Source organism: Hypanus sabinus, chromosome 6 (assembly GCF_030144855.1).
Source record: "Hypanus sabinus isolate sHypSab1 chromosome 6, sHypSab1.hap1, whole genome shotgun sequence".
Classification (NCBI taxonomy): Eukaryota; Metazoa; Chordata; class Chondrichthyes; order Myliobatiformes; family Dasyatidae; genus Hypanus; species Hypanus sabinus.
Window position 1 is genome coordinate 62188024 of NC_082711.1, and position 20709 is coordinate 62208732.

A 20709-nucleotide genomic window follows, 5' to 3' on the forward strand; every position below is an offset into this window, starting at 1 on the left:
ACCACTGTCTGATGCCCAGTAAATCACTTCAGACAGGCCTACCTGCATAACCAAAGCCTAAAACTAAACTAGAGTCAGCCATCTTGTCAGCATACTCAGCAATTTTATAGCTGATTCCATGGGGAAATCACTAATTCTGTTTCACCCTGTCACAGATGGGCACATGAACAGACAGGGAATGGAGGGGTATGGATCATGTGCTAGCAGCTGGGTTTAGTTTAAGTTGGTGCCATGGTCACCACAGACATTGTGAGCCAAAGGCCTGTTCCTGTGCAATATAGTTGTATGTTTGTTTGATATGCTTGTTCGGCATATTGATACAATTCCAACGCATGTATGACTGTGGCTGTATTTCATTGGGAGCTTGAGGAGACTTAGTATGTCACCAAATTTCTACAGGTGTGCTGTGGGAGCCTTCAAACTGGTTGCATCAGTGTCTGGTATCGAGTGACAGTATTAGAAAATAGCTGTAAACTCAGCCAGCTCAGTCAAGAGCACTAGCCTCCACAGCATTGAGGATACCTTCAAAAGGCAATGCCTCAGAAAGATGGCACTCATTGTGGTGAACTACATATACCTGACTGGACACTCTCCCTGCTGACTGCTCCTGTGGCTCCTCCCACAGACCCCTGTATTAAAGCGATCAAGGCCTGAACCTGGCCTCTCAGTCTCCAGGATGTAGTATGGTGGTCACTCACTGTTTGTTCCTTCTTCCAGTCAATAAAAGCCCATATCTGGCCTTAGGTCTCAGAGTGAGTTATTGATGGTGCATCACTCATCATTAATGATCTCCGTCACCCAGGACTTGCCCTCTTTTCATTGCTACCATAAAGGAGGATGTACAGGAGCCTGAAGCCTCACACTCAATGTTTTAGGAACAGCTTCTTCCCCTCCACCATCGGATTTCTGAACAGATGATGAACCCATGAACACCATCTTACTACTGATATTTCTCTCTCATTTTGCACTTAGTTAATTTAATTTTTATATACATTTCTTATTATAGACAATAGGTGCAGAAGTAGACCATTCGGCCCCTCGAGTCTGCACTGCCATTCTGAGATCATGGCTGATCATTCACTATCAATACCCAGTCCCTGCCTTGTCCCCATATCCCTTGATTCCCCTATCCATCAGATATCTATCTAGCTCCTTCTTGAAAGCATCCAGAGAATTGGCCTCCACCGTCTTCCGAGGTAGTGCATTCCACACCTGCACAACTCTCTGGGAGAAGAAGCTCTTCCTCAACTCTGTTTTAAATAACTGACCTCTTATTCTCAATCCATGCCCTCTGGTACTAGACTCTCCCAACATCTGGAACATATTTCCTGCCTCAATCCTATCAAATCCTTTAATTATCTTAAACGTTTCAATCAGATCCCCTCTCAATCTCCTCAATTCCAGTGTGTACAAGCCCAATCTCTCCAATCTCTCTGCGTAAGACAGCCCTGCCATCCCAGGAATCAACCTAGTGAATCTACGCTGCACTTCCTCAACTGCCAGAATGTCCTTCCTTAAACCTGGAGACCAAAACTGTACACAATATTCCAGGTGTGGTCTCACCAGGGCATTATAATTTATAGTTTCAAAAATTATTCTGTATAGCAAAACGCTGCTGCTGCAAAACAACACATATTATGACATATCCTGATAATCATTGACATATGCCAATGATATTCAACCTGACACTGATTCTAATATATTTTTTTATTTGTATAAATTGTTTGGATGAATGCCCTGAAGAAATGGTTGAAAATGAATTAATGCCACAATCATGGGTGACAGATGTGGAGAGAATGTCACCCTTTGTGGTGAATCTAGAACAGGGGTCACACTTAATAAATAAAGTCTGACATTTCTTTCTTTCAAAGGTTCAGAAGTCCTTGGAATTTCCTTTCTCAAAGGGTGGAGGAAGACGATGTGATATACTTGATTAACAAGGAACTGGAAGGTTATTGTGGGAACATGTGAAAGCAAAGTTGAGGTTACAATCAGATCAGGCATATTTTATTGAATAATAGAGGTGGTTTATGGAGCCTAGGGGACAATTTCTTCTCCTAATATGCATGTTTGTGCATTCACATGAGTAATTTATGTAATAACTATTCTATTAGGAATGAGAATCATTAGTAAATGTATGTTCAAAAATTAACACTCCTTAATTTCCATGATGCATTGTGTATGTGTGTGTGTATATATATCTGTTGATTTCCAGTACACAAAAGATTTTAGGAAGCATTTCTATTCTTTATGTTCAGTAATATGCAGGCACAATGCTAGTATTTGTAAAGCAAAACATTGCTGCATCTACAGCATGGAGAGAGCCTGCAGAGATAAATAGACCCTGTGTACTTATTTTAGTACAAGTTTACTGCTTGCAGATATAAAATAAGGGAATTGCATAACTGATAAATAATTTAAATTTTAGCTACAAATTACACTCCTGCTGATCTAATAATATAGATTAAGTATCAGTGACTATAGTGCTATGTAAGGATGAAGAATGACTCTTACTAGAGTGTCTATATTTTAGGAAAACATTACATTTTAGGGTAAAACTAAATTTAACAGTGTTCCATTTGGATAATTTTAACAGCACATGAAAATTAACTCACTGGAAAAACTGAAACTGAAAAAGATTCAAAGCTTAGCAGATTTAATGAGTGCACTTGTTGCTGGAGCAACAGTGGGTCATGGATGTCAGTAGAGCAATTCTAGTATGCGGTTAGACCAAAATAATTCTTGCAGGGCTGAAGAACATAGAAATCATTATTTAAATCTACCAAGCTATTTAAAAAGGTTAGATGCATATCTCAACATAAAACAACATCCATGTTTATTAGTATTTATCACAATCCTTTGTTTTTCTGCTGCTGCAATAATTTGGCAGCTTCATTTATCACTTGGGGCATTGGCTCAGGTTTCAGGAAAGCAAAGTGTTTCAGTCAAATCGCTTAACCTGAGACAGATGGATCACTATAAGACTGGATGGATCCTCGATTGAACCTCGTTCATTACAAAGCAGATAGTAAGTCCCAAACTGGCAACAATCTTAGTAACAATGGAGGGAACAGCTTGTCCTGAACTGCGACTTGTTGTGTATTTAATATTTCTGTAATATTTGAGTAATGTTGTAATTATATTTAACTGCTCCAACCAAACCAGCCAAAACGAACTTTGCTAATATTGTGAAAGTAATGCAAGAACATTTAGAACCAAATCCATTGCTGATTACAGAATGTTTGAGGTTTCATAAGTGGAATCAAAAGGAAGGGGAGTCCATTTCAGCTTATGTGGCAGAATTGAACAGATTGTCCAAGCATTACCAGGTCGGTGATGGGGTTAATGATGCACTGAGAGATGTTTAATTTGTGGAATCTTATAAGAAGTCATTCAAAAATGGCTACTAACTGAAGCTCAACTTACATTTAAAAGAACAGTAGAAATTACTGTATCAATGGAAACAGCAGACGGGAGACACAGTTGCAGTTCAGAATGAAAGTGAGTGTGAACAAAATTGCAACATGTAAACAGAAGCCGATCTGGCCAAGCAATTGTGTTACCCTTGTGGTAGGAGCTCACATACACCAGACAAATGCAGATCTACAGGTGAAAGTTGCAGAAAATATAACAAAGAAGGAAATTAAAAATGTACAAAGAAAAGAAAAAGATAAAAAGTCAAATGGCAGTTTCAAAAAGAGCTCTACTTGGCACGTTGTTGATGAAAAACTGATAATGAAGAGAGTGACAAAGGATTGAGTCACCTTGTTATTTACAATGTGAAAACTAACAGTAGAAGTGAATGGCAAATTAGTCAACTGGAATTGGACACTGGTTCAGCTGTTTCAGTCAATCCACATAAAAGTGTTTGATCAACATTTCAAAGATACTGCAGATATTCAACTAAGAACTTATACTGAAGTAAAGATAACTCCAGGGAATGACATTCATAATAGTGAATTACAACAAGAAACATTCTGCTTGTATGTGGGCCAGCACTGCAGAGAGGTGTGTGGCTGAGACAACCACATCCCTGCAACAGAGTCAGCTGGAAGTGAATTAGGAAAGCTACTGGTTGATGCCACAGCAGTGTTCAAGGATGGCATTGGAGAAATCAAACTTAAATGAAAATGCTATATCTAGGTTATACAAATCCTATCTAGTGTCTTATATTATCCATGATAAAGTAACCAGTGAGCTAGACCTTATGTAGGCTGAAGGAATTCTTTCCAAATGTGAGTGGAGCCCATGTACAACTCCAGTGGTCTCAGTAGCCAAGAAGAATGGGCCTGTCAAGATATTGTGATTTTAAGGTCACCATCAACCCTGTACTGAAAGCAGATCAATACCCTCTACTTGGTATGGAGAACATCTTTGCAAACCCTTCTGGAGAGAAACTCTTCAGCAAAGTGGACCTAGCTGAACCCTACTTTCAGACAGAGATGGAAGAAAAGTGCAAAATACTTCTTACTATGAACACTTACAAAAGGCTTTGTCGCTATAATATGCTTTATTTTTGAAATAGCATCTGCACCCGCACTTTGCCAGAACGTTATGGACCAGCGCTCATTATTACCTGGATAACATCTTTGTTATCAGTAAGGATGACAAGGAACTTCTCTAAAATCTCAAGCCAGTGTTAAAAGGATTATAAGATTATGAGTTTAGAGCATGATGCAAAAAGTGCCAATTTTTAAACTTTATTTAGGATTTGTCAATTACTATAAGAGGTTCCTGCCAAACCTGGCCACTGTGCTCCACCCCTTGAACTCATCACTACAGATTAGGAAGAAATGACAATGGACAAAGCAGTGTGAGGTGGCTTTCAAGAAGGCAAAGGCAATGGTGATATCACCCACTCGTTATGATCCCCATTATCCCATGGTGTCCATTTTGAATCCACAGAAGGGTCTTCCACTAACAGAAGCAACACAAATGCAGAGGTGGGTTCTGTTTCTTGGAGAACACAGTTGCAAAGTTTATTAAAAGGGGACCCACTGCTTCTGGGTAATTGTAGAACTGTGCAAACTTTCCCAGTACTGTGACTTTAGAGATGGACTTTCTGATGCGTTAAGGGAAAGGCTTGTATGTGGCATGTATGTCTAAAGGAGTCCTAACCTTAGACAATTGCAGTATTAGAGACTGCAGCAAAGGATGCAGCAGAACTACAGAAAAGGAGGTTAAACTATGAAATGTACAAAATATCCCTGAATAGTGTAGAAAGCCAAAAGTGTTACAGTTGGCTCAAAGAAAAACTATGCAGAAAATGTCCCAGCTAAGGGCACAGAGAGCGAGTGTACAAGGGAGACAAAAATCACAACCGAGTGAAAAGTCTCAAACTGAAAACTAAGCTAATGTATAAAGCTACTGAATGTAAAGCAGAACCAGACAACATAGAGTCTGACAAAGGTGAATTGTCATGCCTAGAATGACAAAATCATCTTGATCACAATAGGTTTGTCCAGCGTAAAACTGGAACTGGTGCTGGATACAGGGTCAGCTTTGTCCATAAATCCAGAGGCTGATGACAACAGACTGTTTTCTAAGATACCATTAGAGAAGACCTCAGTGATGCTAAAGACCTACACAGGCGAAAAAGTGTCTCACAAAGGCAAACTGAAAGTAAACATGGCATATGGAGACCAAACACAACAGTTGTGGTGTTGAGGATTATGTTTTGAAAAGTGGAGGGCTGGCACTTTCTGGACATGAATGGTTGAGAAAAATCCAACTATAGAGGTGCTCAGTCGAAGTTCTGTGTGACATCAACAGGCAACGACAGCCCAGATGGTAGCACTAACCAGAGACTGGCAAAGCTGCTTACTGCTAATGAGAAGTTGTTTTAGAAGGGGATAGGTAAGCTCAAAGGCATGAAGGCCAGAATTGAACTGGATGAAACAGCAACACCAGGATTCCATAAAGCAGGTCCAATGCCTTACGCACTACATCCTAAAGTGGATGCTGAACTGCAGAGCTTGGAGGCACCTGGAATTCTCTCCAAGGTTGAGTGAAGTGATTGGGCCACACCCATTGTTCCAGTGATCAAGAGGGGAAGTCTGGAGCCATTTGCATATGTGGAGATATCAAAGTGAGCATCAGCCCAGTGCTGCATAGTGTGCAGTATCCCCTGCCATGAATAGAAGACATTACTGCATCTTTGGCAGTCAGGGAGAAGTTTTCAAAGATTGACTTGTCACAAATTATCTGCAAATGGAGATTGAGGATTCAAGCAGGAAGTTCCTCACAATCAGTACTCGTAAAGGACTGTTCCATTTACATGAGTAAGAACAAATCAGAATTTCAACATTAGGTTCCAAATCTCAGATATTAAACGAAAACCAAATTCCTTTTTAGTTAGAATCAGTGAGATTCATTAGAATAACCTTTAATAATCCAATTTCTAAGCATAACTTCAGTTTCAATTCAGTACATCAACAAATTCAAATTCAACACTACATATATATATGCAGCTTAACTCCTTTCACAACAATTCTCCAACATCACACTTTTAAACAAAGTAAATCTCATTCAGTTACTAATCAAGGTCTTCCAGAAAATTATTCAGATCCTTAGAATGAGAAATAAATTTATACATCCAAATGTATTAAATCCTTTATGTCTTAAAACATTTTGTTTCTGCACTGGTTCTTCAACTTGGGTGGTTCACTATCTTGTTTCTTAGTTCGTTGGATGAAATAGTGGGTCATCCATGGAAAATGTACTTACAATAGTTACACAAAAAATACCTGACCTGTATACAACAGAATCTGTAAGTTCTTATATACCTTCTATTTTCTATTTCAAAATAACTGAATATCTACATATGTGCATTGTTTTATCTCTCTCCCGCTGCAATGTGAAATCACCAGTTAAAGCCATCTCCTGGGCGCATGCTTTTACTCAATATATATGTAGTTGTGCACAGATACAACAGTTAACTTTCAGGTTGAATTGGCGGTAATGAAGGTAAATGCAATGGTAACCTTCATTTAGAGAGGACTAGAATATAAAAGCAAGGATATAATGCTGAGGCTTTGGAGAGCATTGGGCAGACCACACTTGGAGTATCGTGAGCAGTTGTGAATCAGAATCAGGTTTAATTGGACAATCCACAGCAGGGAATGTGTTAGAGAGCTACCTTTTAATCAGGACAGTGATCAAGATTTAAAAGGCAGAGTTTCTCAGCAGTTTTGCTGAATTAAATAGTGACCGATCAGCAAGAGGTAGTTCGTAAAAAAGAGCCATGTTTCAGTCAGGTCCACATTCAAGGTTTAAAAGTAGAGTTTGGCAGAGTTTCCTCCGAGTTGGACAATCCACTGCAGGGAGTGCATACAAGAGCTACCTTTTAATCAGCACGGCAATCAAGATTTTAAAGGCAGAGTTTCACAGCAATTTATGAAAAAGAGCTTTGACCAGCAACCAATTGGTGTTTGAAATTGATTAGCAAGGGTAAATTAAAGGAAGGCATCATCGCAGCAGCTGTCATCTGAGTGGAAAGAGTCAGAGTGGCCATCTTGAGGCTTTAGCTCTTCAAGGCTTCAACAAAGAGATGCTACAATCAGAGAAAACAAAAGAAAAGCTCTAGGGTAAGTTTTTTTTCCCCATCCCTTCTTTAGATCTGCTCAGCTAGGTCAGTAGTGATGCCAGGCAGGACAGTGGAATGCTCCTCTTGTGGCATGTGGGAAGGCAGGGAGAATTCCAGTGTCCCTGATCACTACAACAGTCAGCGGTGTATCCAGCTTCTAACACTCAATGTTAAAGAGTTGGATGAACTCCGGATCCTTTAGGAGGCTGAGGGGGCAATAAATAAGCCATATAGAGAGGTAATTAATCCCAAGGTGCCGGATACAGGAGACTGGGTGACCGTCAAGAAGGGGAGAGGGATTAAGGAGCCAGTGCAGGGCACCCCTGTGGCCATCCCGCTGAATAACAGGTATATAATTTTGGATACTGTTGAGGGGATTGACCTAACAGAGGAAAGTCACAGTGCTCAGGTCTCTGGCACAGAGTCTACCTCCGTGACTTGGATGGAGGGGAAGAAGAGCCACACCATGGTGATAAGAAATTTGTTAATTAGGGGAATGGACAAGAGGTTCTGTGGGTGAGAAAGAGATTCCCAGGCGGTATCTTGCCTCCTGGGTGCCAGGGTCTGGGACATCTCGAATTGAATCCTCAGCATTCTTAAGTGGGAGGGTTAACAGCTAGAAGTTGTGGTCCATGTAGCTACCAATGACATGGGTAGGACATGTGACGAGGTTCTGCATAGAGAAATTAGGGAGTTAGGTGCTAAGTTAAAGGGCAGGACCTCTAGGGTTGCAATCTCAGGATTGCTACCCATGCCATGTGCTAGTGAGGCTGGAACTAGGAATATTCTCCAGCTTAATACTTGGCTAAGGAGATGGTGTATGAGGGAGGGCATAAGATTTCTGGATCATTGGGCTCTCTTCCAGGGAAGGTAGGACCTGTACAGAAAGGATGTTTTGCTTCTGAACTGGAGGGGGAAATAATATCCTAGAGGTTTGTTAATGCAGCATGGTATGGAATAAACTAGAGATGCAGGGTAATGGGAGGTTGTGGAGGCAGATGTTGTTAAGACCTCAGACAAAATTAGGAATCAAAAGGATGAGCATGGTGTGACTAGTGTCTTGAGCTGCGTATATTTCAATGCAAGAAGCTTCGAAGGAAAGGCATATTATAGTGCAGAAGATAAGGTAGCTGGTTTACAAATAGAGGCAATGTGTAATGAAGAGAGGCTGTTGGTAGGGCCAAACTGCAGCAAAGGATGAATTGCAACATAAAAGGCAGACAAAATCAAAAAGTGTGAATACAGGACTGAAGACGTTATACAGTATTTGAATGCACACAGTATACGGAATAAGGTAGATGAAGTTGCAGCACAGTTGCAGATTGGCGGGTACGATGTTGTCAGCATCACTAAATCATGGCTGAAAGAAGATTATTGCTGGGAGATTGAAGTCCTGGGATACGCATTGTATTGAAAGGATAGGCAGGAAGGTGGAACGGGTGGCATGGCTTTTTTGATAAAAATTGAAATTAAATCATTGGAAAGAGGTGACAGAGAGTGAGAAGGTGTTGAATCTTTATGGATAGCGCTAAGGAACTGCAAGGGTAAAAAGCCCTGATGGGAATTGTATAAAGATCCCCAAAACTATAGTAAGGATGCAGTCTACAAATTATAACAGGGGATAGAAATGCATGCCAAAAGAGCAATATTACAATAGTCATGGGGGAATTCCAATATGCAGTTAGAATGAGAAAATCAGGTGGATTCCAGGAGGAGGAATTTCAGGAGTGCCGAGGAGATGACTTTTTAGAGCCCATGATGGGATAGCCCTTCTGGATTGGGTGTTGTGCAATGATCTGGAATTGATTAGACAGCTTAAGGTAAAAGAACCCTTAGGAGAAAGTGATCATAATATGATTAAATTCACCCTGAAATTTGAGAAGGAGAAGCTAAGATCAGAAGTATCAGTAGTACAGTAAAGGATTTTCAGAGGTATGAGAGAGGTGTTGGCCAGAATTAATTGGAAAAGAACACTGGCAGGGATGACAGCAGAGCAGCAATGGCTGAAATTTGTGGAAGCAACTTGGAAGGCACAGGATATCGACATCTCAAAGTGGAAGAACTATTCTAAAGGAAAGATGACACAACTGTGTCTAACAAGTTAAAGCCACCATAAAAGCCAAAGAGATGGCACATAATAGAGAAAAAAAATTAGTGGGAAGTTAGAGGATTAGGAAGCCTTTAAAAACCAACAGAAGGCAACTAAAAAGTCATTAAGATGGGAAAGATGGTAAACTAGCCAATAATATTAAAAAGGATACCAAAAATTTCTTCAGATACATAAAATGTAAAAGAGAGGTGAGAGTGGATATCAGACTGCTGGAAAATGAGAGAGGTAGTAACGGGGGTCAATGATATGGAAGACAAACTGAATGTATTTTGCATCAGTCTTCACTGTAGAAGACACTAGGAGATTGGTGGAAGTTCCAGGAGTTAAGGGTCATGCACCTAGCAACCCACTTATTTAACCATAGTCTAATCACAGGTCAATTTTTACATGGGCAATTAACCTACTAACAGGTGCATCTTGGGAATGTGGGAGGAGATGGGAGAGCCTGGAGGAAGCTCTCCTACAAAGTTGGAGGAGCATACAGATGACATTGGAATTGAACTAAGAACTCCCATGCTTCGAGCTGTAATAGCGTCGCCCTAACGGCTATGCTACCCTGGAGCCCATTTCTGTGGTATAATTTTATCATTGATATTATCTAATGAGTTTGGTTAGAGCTGGTTCAGGGTTCTGGTGCAACGTTTCAACTGGAAATGTCGACAATTCCTTCCCTCCCACAGATGCTGCTCGACCTGCTGAGTTCCTCTGGCAGAATGTTGTTGAGTTAGAAGCTCAAGTCTGGCCTAAGTGCATGACTAAGCCACAAAAGGGTCCAGATAATAACAGAGCACTATCACCATCCCCCACAGGCCCACTATTTACCAGATTCCTCAGAAGTGAAAGGCAATCATTCCAATTGCTCACCAGGTACCATGTTGAACTTCTCAGCATGAAGTAGCGCCCTCGACCAAATTTCATGGAAAATCTTGCCAAAAGAATTGAAGTTTTATTACTGTATTATATATAATGATTCAGTACTTTGGACTATTTAGATGTGTTGAAATGGTGTCATATTGCAGATTTTGTAGAAGGACAATTGAATTCTCCTTTAGAATAAATTGGCTCTCTTTGCCTTTCATTATTTTAATTTTAATCTCTCCTTCTCTGTGTAATGTTTCACAATTCAGCATCAATTAAACAGATTAAAAAGCTAATTCTATTTTTGAACTATGACTTTCCTGATTTTTATTTAGTACAGGAGTTGCTATTACTATAAATGTGAGATATAATTACAACCAAATGTCAATTTTCTTCTTATGAGTCATGGTGGTAGTCTTACTGTCTGCTGGATGGTTTTATTTTCTATATCCTCAGGATGCCTTCTGACATTTTTATGTTGTTTTATTATCAGTATCAAATAAATGAAATTATAAAGAAGAGTAGCCATTCATAACAAAAGCCATTGTTATTATTATCATTGTTTAGAACTGAGCTACTATCAGTCACCTTAACTCAAAAGATTTTGATGTTGCCCACTCCTTCAAAAAGAAGCTTTGATAGTAAGGCGTGAAAAATAGCAATATTTGGATGTTATTTTTGCAAAGGTCACTGATGGTGAAAGTGAATTGCATTCCGTAATGACTGAAGTCTTTTTTGATCTTTCTTGAGCCACCATTGATCGAAACTGGCTCCAAATGGTTAATAATGGGCATAAATCTTACTTGTAAAGTCAAATATTAATAGGTTTCAGTTTCATAGCTAGTCATTGAACCTGATACAGAGAGATGGATTCAAGGATAGCAATGGAACTACTTCTAAGTTTATTTGCAGCAATCATCTTTCCAAAACTTTAAAAAGAGTGAAGCACAGATTGCTGCGGAGACCAAATGCATGAAAATGTTTTGTCAGGTAGCTCATAAAAGGGTGTAAAAGCAAAACAGAGATAATAATACAGAAAAAAATAATCTGGAATGTTACTTTAAATGAAAAATCAAAATCGTTCAATTTGATGCAGAATCAAACTGCAGCAAATTAACATGAGAAAGGACTAAGAGGATCAAAAGGTAAGTAAAAAATTATAAGTGCATTCGCAGGACAAAAATACTGGCATCATTTAATAAACATTTGCATGCTACAAAGAGATTGCATTTATGTGCCATTAAGATTCATCCAAACATCTGATTTAACAAAGTTCAAATAACCTTCCTTATTTGAAATTATCCTATAATCTCACAATCACACAATATTTGCAACACATGGCAATATTTATTATGGCAACATACTGGGAGGTAGTCAAAGTAAATCAGATCATGAGTGAAAGTAGGAATCTGCAAACAACTTGGGGAGCTGTTCCACATCATATCAGCTCGCCACTAATCTCCCAAAGGATGTGAAGGTGACAAAATCTATGGAGAGAACTGGAATGAGTCCCACCCCTGAGTAAACATTTTCTCAAAATCAGGAAATAAGTAAACTTAAAGTTATAGAGTAATGGAATTTTTATAGTTGTTTATCATATGCAGTAGAATAAAGACCATGTGGGAAAACAAATCAAAATAATTTTAGATTATGGATTTTATGGATGGAGGGGCAAATTTTGTGTGATAGTACAAAATGAGCAAATGAGCAAAATTGAGCAAACTGAGCAATAACTAAATCTCAGAATGCTTTAGAGTTATCATAATTTTATAATTTAATTGACTTCAAAGAACAAAATCAACACTCACCCCACTGTAGGTCAGAAGTCTAACTTTGCCCAAGCATGAAGTTTAAAAGCTGTTTCATTTTATCATTCTGTTGCTTTAGAAGTCTTGGAAGCACACATCATTGACAATCTCAGTTGAATTACTGTGAAGTACAGCCCATGACTAGCATTATATGAATGATAATTTATTAAATATGCAGCATGTTTAATGTTTACTTTTTGATTTGGCCGTCTTTGGTATGTGTGGGTGTACTATCCATCATTCTAACTAACTGTCTTTAAGCAATTTTGTTTGGAAACATCTCCAAAGTGTTCTACATTTTTAAATTCAGAACTTGTGGCACACAGCCAATTAACATTTTGAAGCAGCCAAAATGAACAATTTATTGTACCACTTGTACACTGGGAATACTAGAACAGATAGATCTAATTCCTCAGAGGTTTCCATTTTATTCAGCAAAAAGCTCTTTGTTCTCATACCGAGAAAGGAAAACCCTAAACCTGAAGCGGTAGTGTATGATTATGTAGTGTTTGGCAAATTGTAGCATGTGAATACATGGGTACAATACTACATACCAGGCAGAGTTTCTCATCCAAAATACTTTGGAAATATTCAGGACGTCATTGTGTGCCTTTTCTTCTTATTTATCATATCTGATGCACGCAAATACCTAAATTTAAACCTGTTGTAGCCTTTGTAGCATACATAACACATGCTTATTTATTTCCCTTCTGAGTTGTCTGATTGCAAGAAATGCAGGTAAAGAGTAAATATAAGTGGGCCTTCTGAAGCAATCACAAAAATAAACTCAACAATACCATTGCAGACCAAATGAACTTATTTGCATTTCTGCAGAAGATTTTAGAAGATACAATACAAAAACTTACTGAGTATATGGCAGCAAAAGACAACATAATCTCTGTAAAGAAATTATTCTTAATCAAGGCCTTGGATACAAGATTCTCAATTAATGCAGTTAATAGCTTATCAACACAATGTACCTTGTGGGTTGAGTCAGTCGTAAGGAGGGCAAGTGTAAGGTTAGCATTCCTTTCCAGAAGATTGTAATGTAGATGCAAGGACGTAATACTGAGGGTTTATAAGGCATTGGTCAGACTGCAGTTGGAGTGGTGTGAACAGCTTTGGGCCTCTTATCCAAAAAAAGATGTGCTGGCATTGGTGAGGGTCCAGAGGAGGTTTACAAGAATGATCCCAGGAATGAAAGGGTTAATGTATGAAGAGTGTTTGATGCTTCAGGGTCTGTATCCATTGTTGTTTAGAAGAATGAGGGGGAATCTCATTGAAACCCACCAAATATTGAAACGTCTAGAATTGGAGAGGATGTTAGTGGGAGAGTCTAGGACCAGAGGGCACAAACTGAAAATAGAAGAACATTCCTTTAGAACAGATTCCCTCTAAGCTAGTCCCATATGGCCCTGTTTTGACTATATGCCTCTAAACCTTTCCTACCCATGTAACTGTGCAAGTTTCTTTTAAATGCTGTTAATGTACCAGCCTCAATATATTTGCAGGCTCCATACTGTGGGAGCACCCTCATCAAATGGACTTCAATCACCTTCCATGAAGACTTGGATGGATAAATAACATTGGCCCATTTGGCATATCCTATATCCATCAAGTCAATGGAAAGGCAGTGATCATAATGTATTGGAGAGGGTTAATCTTTGTGTGTGTAGATGTGGCCTTGGACGTAAGTGACTAGCTGCAGAAGCTTTGATGTTGACCATAAGACTGCATTACAACTGTGAGAACATGAAAGTCACGTGGTCACAGGGTTGGGACTTGTGATGAGTGGTGGCAAGTGATGACTGGTTCAGTAGTTTGAGCTGCTACAACTGTATTGTTCCACGTACTGCAGCATTTTATATCAACAGAGTGGGTATAAATCTAGAGCGTTTGTTGGGCTTGGGGGAGGTTTACTGGGATGTCACTGATGGGCTGGATCACAAATTACTGCGATGATCGGAAAGAGCATGAGGTGTGTTGCAGTGAGGGGTTCTGCACACACCTAGATGAGTATTTTAGTGTTTGCTGTGTTCAGTCCTAATAAATCAAGTTTTGAAACAGGTAAGGCGTATTTGTGTCTTCCTGTCTTACCGGCCTATCCGCAAACCTTTTGGCATAACATATTAATGCACATGTTTGAGCAGAGCCTGTGAGTTTCATAGAATATAGACATAGAACAGTACAGCACAGGAATAGGCTTGTGCCAAAGTAATTAAATTTGTTATCAAATCCACAATTAAACTAATTCTTTCTGTCTATACAATATCCAGATCCTTCCAATTCCTTCACAGCTTTTTGAATGCTTCTGTCACATTTACTTTGACCACCATCCCTGACAGTGCACCCATCACTCTGTATAAAAAAGCTTGTCCTACACATCCCCTTTGAACTTACCCCTTCTCACTGTAAATACATACCTTCTTGTATTAAACATTTCAACCCTAGGGCAATGGTACTGGTTTTCTACTCAATCTATGCTTCTAATAATCTTTTAAGTCTCTACTAAATCTCCCCTCAGCCTCTGCCACTTCAGAGAAAACAAAACAAGCTTGTCAATAGACAATAGACAATAGGTGCAGAAGTAGACCATTCGGCCCTTCGAGCCTGCACTGCCATTTTGAGATCATGGCTGATCAATTACTATCAATACCTGGTTCCTGCCTTGTCCCCATATCCCTTGATTCCCCTATCCATAAGATACCTATCTAGCTCCTTCTTGAAAGCATCCAGAGAATTGGCCTCCACTGCCTTCCAAGGCAGTGCATTCCAGACCCCCACAACTCTCTGGGAGAAGAAGTTTTTCCTTAACTCTGTCCTAAATGACCTACCCCTTATTCTCAAACCATGCCCTCTAGTACTGGACTCTCCCAGCATCTGGAACATATTTCCTGCCTCTATCTTGTCCAATCCCTTAATAATCTTATATGATGAAATCAGATCCCCTCTCAATCTCCTTAATTCCAGCGTGAACAAGCCCAGTCTCTCTAACCTCTCTGCGTAAGACAGTCCAGACATCCCAGGAATTAACCCTGTGAATCTATGCTGCACTTCCTCTACAGCCAGGATGTCCTTCCTTAACCCTGGAGACCAAAACTGTACACAATACTCCAGGTGTGGTCTCACCAGGGCTCTGTATAAATGTAAGGGGATTTCCTTGCTCTTGTACTCAATTCCCTTTGTAATAAAGGCCAACATTCCATTAGCCTTCTTCACTGCCTGCTGCACTTGCTCATTCACCTTCAGTGACTGATGAACAAGGACTCTGAGATCTCTTTGTATTTCTCCCTTACCCAACTCTATACCATTCAGATAATAATCTGCCTTCCTGTTCTTACTCCCAAATTGGATAACTTCACATTTATTCACATTAAACGCCATCTGCCAAGTATCTGCCCACTCACCCAGCCTATCCAAGTCACCCTGAATTCTCCTAACATCCTCATCACATGTCACACTGCCACCCAGCTTAGTATCATCAGCAAATTTGCAGATGTTATTTTTTATGCCTTCATCCAAATCATTAACGTAAATGGTAAACAGCTGTGGTCCCAATACCGAGCCCTGTGGCACCCCACTAGTCACCACCTGCCATTCCGAGAAACACCCATTCACCGCTACCCTTTGCTTTCTATCTGCCAACCAGTTTTCTATCCATGTCAATGCTTTACCCCCGATGCCCTGAGCTTTGATTTTACCCACCAATCTTCTATGTGGGACCTTATCAAATGCCTTCTGAAAATCGAGGTACACTACATCCACTAGATCTCCCCCGTCTAACTTCCTGGTTACATCCTCGAAAAACTCCAACAGATTAGTCAAGCATGATTTACCCTTGGTAAATCCATGTTGGCTTGGCCCAATCCTATCACTGCTATCTAGATATGCCACTATTTCATCCTTAATAATGGACGCTAGCATCTTTCCTACCACCGATGTCAGGCTGACAGGTCAATAGTTCTGTTTTCTCCCTCCCTCCTTTCTTAAAAAGTGGTATAACATTAGCCATTCTCCAATCCTCAGGAACTGATCCTGAACCTAAGGAACATTGGAAAATGATTACCAATGCATCCGCAATTTCCAGGGCCACCTCCTTTAGTACCCTAGGGTGCAGACCATCTGGACCTGGAGATTTGTCAGCCTTCAGTCCCATCAGTCTTCTCATCACTGTTTCCTTCCAAATGTCAATGTGATTCATTTCCTCTGTTACCCTATGTCCTCAGCCCATCCATACATCTGGGAGATTGCTTGTGTCTTCCTTAGTGAAATCAATCTAAAGTACTCATTAAATTCTTCTGCCATTTCTCTGTTTCCCATAACAATTTCACCCAATTCATTCTTCAAGGGCCCAACATTGTTCTTAATTATCTTCTTTCTCTTCACATACCTAAAAAAGCTTTTGCTATCTTCCTTTATATTCCTGGCTAGCTTGTGTTCGTACCTCATTTTTTCTCCCCGTATTGTCTTTTTGGTTAAGTTCTGTTGTTCCTTAAAAACTTCCCACTCACCTTAGCTCTGTCATATTTCCTTTTTTTTAATGCTATGCAATCTCTGACTTCCTTTGTCAACCACTGTGGCCCCTTTCCCCCCTTTGAATCCTTCCTTCTCTGGGTGATGAACTGATTTTGCACCTTGTACATTATTCCCAAGAATACCTGCCATTGCTGTTCCACTGTCTTTTCTGCTAGGCTATCCATCCAGTCAACTTTGGCCAGCTCCTCCCTCATGGCTCCATAGTTTCCCCTGTTCATCTGCAACACTGACACCTCCGAGCTGCCCTTATCCTTCTCAAATTGCAGATAAAAGCTTATCATATTGTGATCACTACCTCCTAGTGGCTCCTTTACTGCGAGATCGCTTATCAAATCCTGTTCATTACATAACACTAAATCCAGAATAGTCTTGTCCCTGGTCGGCTCTCGAACAAGCTGTTCCAAGAATGCATCCTGTAGGCACTCTACAAACTCCCTATCCTGGGGGTCCAGCACCAACCTGATTCTCCCAGTTCACCTGCATGTTGAAATCCCCCATAACTACTGCAACATTACCTTTGCCACATGCCAATGTTAGCTCCCTATTCAACTTGCACCCAATATCCATGCTACTGTTTGGTGGCCTGTAGACAACACCCATTTGAGTCCTTTTGCCCTTACTGTTCCTCAGTTCTATCCACACAGATTCTACTTCTCCTGACTCTATGTCCCCCCTTGCAAAGGACTGAATCTCATTCCTCACCAACAGGGCCACCACACCCCCTCTGCCCACATTTCTATCCCTACAATAGCATGTATACCCTTATACATTCATTTCCCAGGTCTGATCTCCCTGCAGCCATGTCTCCATTATCCCAACAACATCATAGTTACCCATTTGCACCTGGGCTTCAAGCTCATCCGCCTTATTTCTGACACTTCGTGCATTCAGATATAGAATTTTTAGCCCATTTCTCCTCTCTCTGTTTGAATCACTGCCTATTGTGCATAACCCAGCTCCCCGAACTCCCATTGGGCTACATGTCCAACTTCTCCTTTTAGCTTATGGTCTCTGGTCCTGGCAGCATCCTGCTAAATCTCTTCAACACCCTCTTGAAAGCCTCCACGTCCTGGAGTGGGATGACCAGAATTGAATACAATAATCCAGGTGCAACCCAACTAGTTTTATCAAGCTGAAAAATAGCATCCTGACTCTTGAACTTGGTTCCTTCACTAATAAAGGCAAACGTACCATATGCCTACTTTAGTAGTAGTGCAATCACTCAGTCAAGTGTGATGTTCTCCTGACGGTTGTCTATTGGTGGGTCCCGATGTGTTGGAGCGGTCGATCCAGGATCCGCACGTTCTGATGTGTTGATCGCAAGTGGTGCCTGTGGTTAGAAGATGGGGCTTTTGCTTGTTCAGTCTCTCTATTCACAGCTGCTGCTTGTTCTCTGCAGCACAATGGAGGTTGCTGTCATGTAGTGCTGTTCCCTCTTGCAACAGATTTCCTCCAGGTGTGTCGATTGATTGCAACATCTTCACTGTTTTTAGATGTAATGTTGAATCTCTTCAAGTTGATTTGGATGTTATCTATGAAGCATCTCCTTTGCCTACCAGCAGCTCCCTGATCTTCTTTAACTGGGAGTAAAGGATCTGCTTGGGGAGACATGAGTCTGGCATCTGGATAACATGACCCTTCCTTTGGAGCCGGTATTGCTTTATTGTGGTGGAGATGCTGTTCATGTTGATCTCCTCTAGTACACTGACATTAGTGGGACTGTCCTTCCAGCTGATCCTCAAAATCTTTCATAAGGTTCTTTGTTCCATGTCCACTGTAGATGGCCTATGATTCAGCTCAATACAGTAATGTAAGGAAGGATGACTGTTCTATAGACCAGTAGGTCACAGTCTTGCTTAATCTTGCATAGGCTCCACTAGCAATACCCAGTGGTTGATCTCCAAGTTGATGTCTGCTTTTGAGGACAGAAAGCTGCCAGGGTGGGGAATTCAGAACACATTTCCAAGGGCAATATCATTAGCTTTTATGGAGGGCTGGATAGATGTCTGGTTGAGTGGTGGCTGGTTGACCCATGTCCATTTTATATTTAAAACAGAACCAGGGATCAATATGTCTTGGCAAAGGCATTCAGAATACACTGAAGGTCTTCTTCAGAGTGTGCTGTGGTGGCGTTGCCATTTGGATACTGAAGCTGCACGATAGTAGTGGTGCTGACCTTGTTCTTGGCCTTGAACCAGTTGAGGTTGAAAAGCCTGTTGTCCATTCTATACACAATTAGGATACCCTGAGGCAAGTCTTGGCCAATGAGGTGAGAGAGAGCAGCAATAAAGATGGCAAGTAGGGTGGGCGCAATGTCACATCACTCTTTGATTCCTGCCTTGAGAGACAAGGGTTCTGATTCAGCGCCCATTGTTGCTGAGTACTTTAGCTGACATGCCACCATTCAGTAGCCTCAGGATTCACAAGTACTTTACCACCCTATCAATCTGTGTGGCCACTTTCCGGGAGCTATGGACTTGTACCCTAAGGTCCTTATGTTTATTTCTTTGTCAGAGAGTCAACTGGACTACATACAGACTAAACACTGTTTACCATTCCCCTGTCAAGGTTACACGAGTGAATCCTGAAGGGGATTCACAGCAAACATCTTTGCTGTACCTCTTTTGGAACGCCTTCAGAGTCATTTAGGAAAGAAGTTTAAATTCAGGGAGTGCACAGGGATGGGGTTTGTAGCCTGAACAGTGTGGCTCATGCACAATAGAAGTGCCTGATCTGATGTACTGCTGACATTTTAGCACTATTTCCTGGATGTAAAAAGATGCAATCCCAGTCAGATATGCAAATTTAAGTTAGTGTCTTGGTAACTGAAGCTGTCCCTGAAACAGCAGTTCATTCGCATCCGCCTTCCTCTCAGGGCATGAACTTCTAAATTTCTTCTATTTTCTCAATATCAACCTGAAGTATGACATGTGTGGATTTAAGCACTGAGATTTTAAGAAAATATTGAAATAGCAATTATTCCAAAGATTTTGTTATTCTCTTAAAAATAATGGGAACCAGAGTGAATAGCCAAACAAAATATGGAAGCTGAGATAAACTCTTGCCAAGTGGGTGAAAAGCTTATAAAATTTGTGCTGCATGTTCATTATACAGCCAGGACTAACCAATGTTACAGCTTCAAAGCATTCAATCATCTCCAAGTTGCTGTACGTCTCCAAGTCACTGAATGTGTTTTAAGATATCATATTCTATCATCCTTTACCCCTTTTCACTGCTTAGCTCACCACAACTCCATCACTCACTGCCAGTATTAACAACCATTTGTTTACACCACCACAGCCTCAGGTACTTGATCTTACTGCAAGCCTGATGCTCACGTCCATTGAGTCAGAATAGTGGCCTAGTGGTTATCATAACACTGTTACAACGGCGATTACTGATTGGGGTTTGATTCCTGCTGCTGTCAGTAAGGAGCTTGTCCGTTCTTCCCATGGTTGTGTAAGTTTCCTTCCACATTCCAAAGACCTATGGTTAAGGTTAATGAACTGTAGGCATTCTATGTTGGCGCCAGAAGCGCGGTGATGCTTGTGGGGGGCTCAATGGGAAACCTGCATGCCTCTCATGCACGAGTAGATGATATACTTCACACCAGGCTTTCTAGGTCTAGAGATACTTTGAAATATTTACATTTTTGCGTATTCATCTACAGGAAAAGTCAGCAGCCTTGCTCCCAGGCTTTTTTTTAACCATTGGGGCAGCACTTGAACAAACACAGCACTGCATACTGACCAACACAATGATCACTCAAGATACTAACAAATGGCATTTCTGGTGCCCTGGAGCCTAATTTG